Source organism: Triticum urartu, chromosome 1A, assembly GCF_056163025.1.
Source record: "Triticum urartu cultivar PI428250 chromosome 1A, HENAU_Tu73, whole genome shotgun sequence".
Lineage (NCBI taxonomy): Eukaryota > Viridiplantae > Streptophyta > Magnoliopsida > Poales > Poaceae > Triticum > Triticum urartu.
The window spans coordinates 270,057,441-270,067,394 of NC_141873.1; the positions used below are offsets into that span (position 1 = coordinate 270,057,441).

A 9,954-nucleotide genomic window follows, 5' to 3' on the forward strand; every position below is an offset into this window, starting at 1 on the left:
TCGCGTTCTAGCAATCAATGGATGGACAACAGATATTCTTATGTCCCACCTTCTTTCGGAAAACCTTGGCGGCCTTAAGGAACTTCATCAAACCGCCGATGAATGTGAAAGTCACCTGAGGCCCGTACATCCAACTTCAGTCATCCATCGATGCGCCTACGACGAAACAACATCATATGACAACATTAAACAATCAATTCATGCATATATATACTTGGAGAAAATATTAAATAATCAAACTGAGATTAATGAAAAATACCTCCATTAATTGAGGAAAACAGTATATAAGGTTCCCTCTCCACAAATTAGGAGTGCACAAAGGAGGGAGAACAACCTACCATCACATACACAACAAATTGCAAATTACACACAAGGATTAATACAACTATGAACAAAAACACAAGATCTAGATCTAGAGTAGAGAGAAGAGAGAGAAAAGAGGAGAGGAGGATAAATGCTAAAATTAATGGAGGAGGAGAGGAGGGAGAGAGATATTTACCTTGCAATAGATAAGGGGAATGTTCCTACAAGAAGTTATTGGACGATTTATGGTTGTTGGGAAAGAAATTTTGGGGCCAGCTTCTACCTCCGCCTCAATTATTGGACTGGCCAGGCAAAGCGGCCCGCCACATATAAGTTGTTATATGTGATGGGCGCTTTGATATGACCCGTCACATATGATTGGGGATCACCATCATATGTGATGGGCCGTGCAAAGGCGCCCGTCACATAAGAGTGGTGGGCTCGGGACTAAGAATCCACCCATCACATATGAGACTGCATATGTGATGGGGCCCGTCACATATGTCTTTGAGCCCAAAATCGCACATGACCTTTTTGTGGTAGTGAGACCAAGTTTGCAATTTTAGCAAAAGTTGGAGGGCCAAAACCATACTTTTTCCCAATCCAAATAGGTTCTGAGATGACCACAATAAGAAATCTCCCAAAATGTGGTATAAGTTTGTTCTACTCTTCATTTTTTTTCTATATTTATTATGAGCTGACTACGAAACAACATTTTTTTGAAAAAAAATGACCTTAGGTTTCGAGGGCTCGTCACATCCATTACAGGTTTTACGTGGACTTCCTTTTCTTTTTAGATAATGGTAAGTATGTCTTTTTTTTAAGATCCAGCATGCTGCTGGCTTTTCATATTACTCATAGCAGGAAGCAATGGGAAAAGGAATACATGGTGTTGATCCTAAGATCATAATAGAGAGAAAAAAAAAGCCTACTGATAGAAAATAAAAGAAAAGGGCCAGGTTCTAGAACAAAGATAGCTCGTCAGCCGATCCCTTCTGACGGTAAATATGTCTTGTTCTTGTTTTTGAATTATAGTACAGAAGGAGGTGAGATCAGTTCCACTGCCACGAGCCATCTCCTTTGACAAGAAAATTTAGCCTCTTTATATGCCATCGCCTACTTACATAGATCATCACATAAAATTATGCATTCCCTCATCATGGAAACATTCCCCCATGGCATACCCAAAATATGGCGCCAAAAACTAAAAGGAGCCGAAACGGAAGTAGTGGCCGCTACTAAAATGGAATATTCCCAAGCGGCGCCCGCTACGGTTATGGATTTAACCCCATACCCTGATCGTATTGAGCATAGATACTTTATGCTAATGACATGTCTTACTTTGTTGAGTTATATTAGTTTAAAAGCATAGAAAATTCAACATGTTCCAGCCTATAACCTTCGGAAACTAGGGTGGGAAAGAGAAACTCAACCCTGATCTCGGTCCTCGCGTCGCTCTGCCTCCATGACAAACATGGCCCATGCCCCCTTCCCATCAGACCCACCCTTCTATTTCTGCCTATAAATACCAAGCCACGCTGATCACTTGGACAGCCAACGAGCAAAAAGAGTCATTTCTGCTTGCAATACTTTGTAGAGGAGATATGGCCCAGAGGACAATTTCATTGTGCCTAATCCTTGGCTTACTAGCCGCGGCAGCACCTGCCAATGCAACCAGCTTTGATTTCTATTACCTCATCCTAATGGTACGATATAGCATGCAGATGCTTATTTCCTGCATATGGATTAGTTATATTGCTATTTACTACTAGTACTTAGTATATTGTCTTGCTTAATACTCCCTTCATCCCAAAATAAGTGTCTCAACTTTATACTAACTTTAGTACAAAGTTGTACTAAGTTTGAGACACTTATTTTGGGACGGAGGGAGTATATAGGATTATACGCCCTCTATTCCTAAATATTTGTCTTTTTAGAGATTTCAAATGAACTATCACATACGGATGTATATAGACATATTTTAGAGTGTAGATTCACTCATTTTGCTCCGTATGTAGTCATTTGTTGAAATCTCTAGAAAGACAAATACTTTCTCCGTTCTGTAAGTCTTTTTAGAGATTGCACTACAAACTACATACGGATGTATATAGACATATTTTAAGGTGTAGATTCATTCATTTTGCTTCGTATGTAGTCCATAATGAAATATCTAAGAAAACTTATATTTAGGAACGGAGGGAGTACATAATACTTGGCACAAGAGCTATATATATGCATGATATATATGCATGAGATATCTTGTTTAAGGGAGTACATAATACTTGGCACAAGAGCTATATATATGCATGAGATATCATGTTTACCTTTCGTGAAGGATTCTTTCTGTAACTATATTATTTTTGTATTAACTATTTGTTTGCTAGTACTACTCATGAATTTTTTAGCTACTTTTATAACACTAGGTAATTGCCGCCATGCGTTGCAGTGGGGACATAAATATTCTAGTAGTTCAACATCAATCAAGCAACATCGCCTCCACAGATGCATCACTCCACTGAACCATTGAATACCACTGTTCTACTCCCTCCATCTCATAATGTACGTTATGAGACGAAGGGAGTAGTAAAGAAATGAGAAAATAGTATATACTCTCTCTGTCACAAAATTCTTGTTTTAAATTTGTCTAAATACGAATGTATCTAGTTACATTTTAGTGTTAGATACATTCGTATCTAGACAAACCTAAGACAAGAATTTTGGGACGGAGGGAGTATATACCAATTTCTAAACTGAATGCAATAAGCATCAGTTTCACAAAGACACACCCAACCTTGAGCATTGTACTAAAGAACTAATTCATGTAGACGGTAGCAAGGATTGGCACTTTAAGAGGCCCATCTTAAGATTAATAAGACATGGTACAATAGAAAATGGTATACTATTGGTCATAGATCTTTCTCCATCCATTGGTTGTTTTCTTCTTCCTTCTCATTTGTTCCCCCTGTTCTTCCGTTATCCATGCACACACTGGAAGCTATTCCTTGTTAAGGCAATGGAGAGGATGTCCTTCACCTACTGAAACCAGAAGAAGCTTGTATACAGTTATTTACAGGATCGAAAAGATAGAACAAAACCTCGACGGAATAAAAAATCTTTGTAGTATTAAGAAAGATAAATCAGTAGTGGAATAGTGTATACCAACTCCACCTACGGATGTAGAGATTACTTATCGTATTGTTGAATTCAATTTGGACTCATCAGAATACATCATCCACATTGGCATGCTTGTTCTTAAACACACTATCACTGCGCTTCAACAAAACATGCATTATGTGTCATTTAGATGAACATACATGGTCAGCCTAACACCGTAGCATCCACACAAAATGCTGGAAGCATGCCCTTGCATATCTCAACAAATACATAAGCAACTTCCAGTCTTCCACCACAGAAGTATTTTCTTTCCTATAAGTTCAGAAGAACTAAAGAGAATACTAAAATACTATATCTTACTACTCGGTTTAAATTACTTTGTCCTCTGCTACAAAATAAACTATGTACACCTTAATTTATGTATCTATAAGGATGGCAGGATGAACCATCAGTAAAACTCTAACCTGGCTGTAGTTAAGTTCAGCTTACAACATTCAGTCTCCAAGCATTCCTCTTAATTGAGTAACTTCACATATACACAGGGTGTCATGTTCTTCTTCAGGTCAGAGGACGGCAAAATAAAATACTGCAGTGATGTAGATCAACCCACCTCCAATCTGTACGACTGACTTTGACAAGATCCTTGTGTGGCAGAGACCGTCGGTGAGGAAGAGAGTGTGGTGGGTGTGTATACGAGGTTCACAGATAGTTTGGGGACGAGGGCTGAATTATACACCTTACGTTCTGTAGATGTTGCCTTACAGTTGTGTGCTTGTTAAGAATGGGTTTAGACATCCAGAACAAGAATTTCTCTACTTACAAATGCCATTAGGTTTAGGCTACATGTTCCGGCGACATACAGACTTGCTGCAAAGACAATGCATGTATGCATAGAGCACCTAAAAATCTGATTTGACACAATTAAGGTTGTGAATCTTTAATGCTAATCAACTCACCCAATCACTTCATACCATGTGCATGCTCACAGAACGTCATACAAATGGCCACAGAACCTACATAGTACCATGTACCAAATCTTTGCCACACCTAAACATTGATGCATGGACAGAACAGAGGTGTAAGACAGCAGAAAATCGTACGCCTCAGGTGAGATGGTGACGGGCGCTTGAGCTCGCGTTAGGAGAGGCTCGGCATGGACAGGACCTGGATTTGTCACCTCGCTGTCCTTCAGGAGCTCTGCGTCGTCCGTGGCGGCAGGGACTCCGACTTGTCGGCGGCTGGAGGATCTCCGCCGCATCGGTGCGGGAGGATGTCTGGGGCACCGATGCGGGTGGTGCAGGTGGGTTGGACGGCGGGAGCTGATGGAGGGCTCGCAGCGAGATCTGGTGCTCAGCTCAGCTGGATCGCTTGAGGGTTGTGGTCGTGGAAGGGAAGAGGTTCGGCAGCGGGGATTCCGGGGCGAGGGGATTCCAATCCATGCGCCGGAGGAGGCGGCGACCGGAGATTGGGCCGGTGGCGGCGGGCAGAGAAGGGCGCAGTTTTTGTGTAGAACACTATTTTTCTTGTTAAACACCGGAGAGATTATATTATTGACTCGTATCTCAATCCGGTATCTCACTCAGGTTATATTGTATATTATCATTGACTCGTATCCTAGATCATGCTCATGAATTGGCTTTGCAGTGGCCTGGAGCATACTGTGTGGACAGTGAGTATGGATGTTGCGTGCCCAAGTACGGATACCCGGCGGAGGATTTCTTCATCTAGAGCTTCACGACCTTCGACTTGTCACTGAACAAAGCCATCGTGAGATGCAATAGCGACAAACCATTCGACATTAACAAGGTCAACTAACATGAATATATTGTTCAACATCTTCTCGTTCATGCATATGCATGCAGTAGTGCAGTAATCTTATAACCATGCATGAGCAGCCGGAGCCAATTGAAAATAACTTGAACCATTACTGGAGCAACATCCATTGCCCGCGCACCAACGGGACGAGCACCTGTAAGAGCGAGTGGCGCAGCTACGGCGTCTGCTCGGGCCTCAAGGAGGTGGACTACTTCAGGGCCGCCCTCAACCTCCGCAAGAACGCCGACGTCCTCGGCGCTCTCGCCGAGCAGGGCATTAACCCAGACTACAGGTTGTACAGCACGGAGCACATCAAGTGGGCGGTGAACCAGAAGCTTGGAGTGATGCCCGGGGTGCAGTGCAGGGACAGGCCATTCGGCAAGAAGCAGCTCTACCAGATCTACCTCTGCGTCGACAAGAACGGCGAGACCATCATCGACTGCCCCAAGCTGCCCAAACTGCATTGCCCTGAGGAGGTCCTCTTCCACCCGTTCCACACGTGGATGCTCAACGCCACATCGCCTGCCAAGATCATGTTGCCCACTAAGGCCTGAGACCCACCCGGCCGGCCGGCGCCTCACTTAAGAGTACGTACTACTGTGGCCTGGAGCATTATATCGTGCTTGTTGCTCCAGTGAATGAATAAATAAATGGATGGTTGAATAAATAAAAGTGTATACATGGTTGGGAGTTACGACTTGTCATAAGAACATGACCGTCAAATCGCTGCTCTACTAGCTACTATGTATATGCATGTCTATAATATTTGTAATACGTGAAGTATATGAATGAACAGTTTTATTATGTCGGGTGTTTAAGAAATTCTCTTATCTCGATTCATTCTGAATTTTTGTTCATGGCTGCTTGTGCTGTTGGTATTAATTGGTTTCAAATTTAGTTTCGCGTAAGTTCAACTACATATAGTCTAGAAGTTATCTATTTGTTTGTGCTTCAGTGCAAACTTTTGTTCACCATGTATTTTCTTTTTGTTTATTGTGGGTTCAGCATTTGATCACCTTAAGCAACTGGAATCAGTGATTAAGGAAAAATAATATCTACTCCTATAAGGACTGAAAGTTGTAGTGTCGTGGCTGGTGGTGTCACATACAACAACTCCTAAATAAATGAAAACCCACAACAACTCATCAAAGAAATAACCTGTAAATTTTGCATGCCGCCGCCCATCTAGTCGCGCTCGTGCTAGATCTGCGGTCGTCGTCCCTTTCGCCGGCTTCGGCCACAGCCGCGCTGCCCGCTACCTCCAAAGATGTTGCCTCCGTCTTGACCTTGCTGAAAGGACCGATATCAACACAGAGGTGAGTGAATGGGTTGGTACTATAAAACTAAACCTAAGTTAGTTTTCTCTTCAAGTAATAGGCCAGTCCTAACAAGAGACAGTGCAAATACTATATCAACAACAACCACTTCGGATCAAGCTACCAAAGTTTGGATGCTTGGTTCTATAGGCCTACCAAACTCGATCACTCGAAGTTCGGATGCAGGTACCAAAGCCAAAAGTCCAACCTTTGTTGGCTAAGTCACAAAGTAGATATGCAACAGAGATCTAGAAAGCCTATACAACAGATATATAATGTATGATGCATGCCAGAGTAAGTCAGCAATATGCAATCAATAGATCTGATGGAAATGATGAAGAACAAGGTAGATCAAGTAATAAACATGATGGCAACCACACAATCAACCACATATGCAGAAAGTAAAGGGGCACAGTGATTGTTTTTACCAAAGTTCCCTCAGAAGATGCATGTTTTCATTCAGTACCCTAATCAAGCTTAGGAGGCAGTAAAACATGCTCTGTCACTCTCTTTCTTACTTGTGTGTGCCTCCTCTTTGAGTCAGTCAATGAACCAGCAAGGTAGGGATAGATCACCCTCACAAAACTTGCAAGCAAGACACGCAAGTCTTGGCTGCTTTGCAATGACACTTTTTGAAAGCACATTTGCTCCTTTGGTGATTTTGCTAATTCATGTCAACATACATGTTGTTGGACTAACATTTTCATCAAGCTTATTTCAGGAATAGTTCAACCTAGGCTAGTAGATGGATGAAGATTGTTGACCCCTCAAGATACAAAGAACAAGCATTGGCAGAAGCTTCAAGACTCTACATTCTTGGTTAAGTGATCAAAGATCGCATAGGAAAGCCAATACTATTAAAAGGGGATGGAGTTTTTGAAGGAAATATGCCCTAGAGGCAATAATAAAGTTGTTATTTTATATTTCCTTATTCATGATAAAGGTTTATTATTCATGCTAGAATTGTATTGATCGGAAACCTTAATACATGTGTGAATACATAGACAAACACCGTGTCCCTAGTGAGCCTCTACTAGACTAGTTCTGTGATCAAAGATGGTTAAGGTTTCCTAACCATAGACATGAGTTGTCATTTGATAACAGGATCACATCATTAGGAGAATGATGTGATAGACAAGACCCATCTGTTAGCTTAGCATTATGATCATTCAATTTTATTGTTATTGCTTTCTTCATGTCAAATACATATTCCTTTGACTATGAGATTATGCAACTCCCGGATACCGGAGGAATGCCTTGTGTGCTATCAAACATCACAACATAAGTGGGTGATTATAAAGATGCTCTACAGGTATCTCCGAAGGTGTTTGTTGGGTTAGCATAGATCGTGATTAGGATTTGTTACTCTGAGTATCGGAGAGGTATCTCTGGGCCCTCTCGGTAATACACATCATAAGAAGCCTTGCAAGCAAAGTGACTAATGAGTTAGTTGCAGGATGATGTATTACGGAACGAGTAAAGAGACTTGCCGGTAAAGAGATTGAACTAGGCATGAAGATACCGATGATCGAATCTCAGGCAAGTAACATACCGATGGACAAAGGGAATTGTGTATGTTGTCATTACGGTTTGACCGATAAAGATCTTCGTAGATTATGTAGGAGCCAATATGAGCATCCAAGTTCCGCTATTGGTTATTGACCGAAGAGTTGTGTCGGTCATGTCTACATAGTTCTCAAACTCGTAGGGTCCGCACGCTTAGCGTTCAATGACGATATAGTATTATATGAGTTATGTGATTTGGTGACTGAATGTTGTTTGGAGTTCCGGATGAGATCATGTACATGACGAGGAGTCTCGAAATGGTCGAGGGGTGAAGATTGATATATAGGACGATGGTATTCGGAGACCGGAAGTGTTCCGGGCGGTATCGGGTACATATAGGGTCACCGGAAGGGGTTCCGGGCACCCCCCCCAGCAAAGATATGGGCTTAATGGGCCAAGGGGGGACAGACCAGCCCACAAGGGGCTGGTGCGCCCCTCCACCAGGCCGCCCAGCCCTAGGGAAAGGAAAGGGGGGAGGGCAAGGCCCTCCTTCCTTCCCTTCCTCAAGGGAGAAAGGAAAGGGGGGGGGGGGTGGCGCCACCTCCCCCTTCCTTCCCCTGGCGCCTATACAAGGGGGGCGAACCAGGGCAGGAGCCCAAGTGGGATTCGGCCCCACTTGGGGCGCCCCTTGGCCTCTCCCCTCTCCCTCCCACCTATATATATGAGGAGGGGGCGCGTAGAACACATAACATCAATTATTAGCCGTGTGCGGCGCTCCTCTCCATAGTTTACACCCCTGGTCATATTCTCGCGGTGCTTAGGCGAAGCCCTGCGCGAATCACTTCACCATCACCGTCACCACGATGTCGTGCTAACGGAACCCATCTACTACCTCGATGCTTTGCTGGATCAAGAAGGCGAGGGACGTCACCGAGCTGAACGTGTGCAGAACTCGGAGGTGCCGTACGTTCGGTACTTGATCGGTCGGAGCTAGAAGAAGTTCGACTACATCAACCGCGTTGTCAAACGCTTCCGCTTTCGGTCTACAAGGGTACGTGGACACACTCTCCCCCTCTCGTTGCTATGCATCTCCTAGATAGATCTTGCATGATCGTAGGAATTTTTTTGAAATTGCATGCTACGTTTTCCAACAGTGGCATCATGAGCCAGGTTTATGCGTAGATGATATGCACGAGTAGAACACAAAGAGTTGTGGGCAGTGATAGTCATACTGCTTACCACAAACGTCTTATTTTGATTCGACGGTATTGTGGGATGAAGCGGCCCAGACCAACCTTACATGTCCATGCACATGAGACCGGTTCCACCGACAAACATGCAACTAGTTTTGCATAAAGGTAGCTAGCAGGTGTCTGTTTCTTCTACTTTAGTTGAATCAAATTTGATTGCGGCCCGTCCTTGAAGAAGGTTAAAACAGCAAACTTGACAAAACACCGTTGTGGTTTTGATGCGTAGGTAAGAAGGGTTCTTGCTAGAAGCCCGTAGCAGCTGTCGTGGTTCTAAGTCTGACAGTAGAACGGGGGGTAGGAATGTAGAGGCAAGATCCTAGTTATGGAGGAGTTGTACACGCGGGTTTTACGAGTTCAGGCCCTTCTCAGAGGAAGTAATAGCCCTACGTCTCGAAGCCCGGAGGCGGTCGACTGGATTATGAGCGTGTGAGTTACAGGGGGTGCGAACCCTTGTCCCAGAGGAGGGGGTGGCTTATATAGAGTGCGCCATGACCCCCAGCTCCCCTCCATTACATAGGATTCAATGTGCATAAAGGGGTGGCGTTACAGGTAACGCCTGTATTGAAGTGCTACAAATGATCATTAAATATATGAGTAAATACCCGACCGTTGCTGCGTAGAGCGGCTTTAGGTATTCTTATATGTCGAGT

General features: G+C 43.5%; 1 long non-coding RNA gene and 1 pseudogene across 2 annotated transcripts; one reads left to right on the forward strand and one right to left on the reverse strand.

Annotated features, from left to right (window-relative positions):
• The first annotated feature begins 1,860 nt into the window (after positions 1-1,860).
• LOC125507641 (ribonuclease 1-like) lies at positions 1,861-6,021 on the forward strand (annotated as a pseudogene). The gene is made up of 3 exons (XR_015601300.1): positions 1,861-2,009; positions 5,062-5,223; positions 5,313-6,021. The product of XR_015601300.1 is annotated as a ribonuclease 1-like (transcript).
• LOC125507652 (uncharacterized) lies at positions 2,764-5,070 on the reverse strand. The gene is made up of 2 exons (XR_007282934.2): positions 4,518-5,070; positions 2,764-3,339 (listed from the first exon to the last, which is right to left on the reverse strand). It is a non-coding gene; the product is annotated as an uncharacterized LOC125507652 (long non-coding RNA).
• Positions 6,022-9,954: the final 3,933 nt, after the last annotated feature.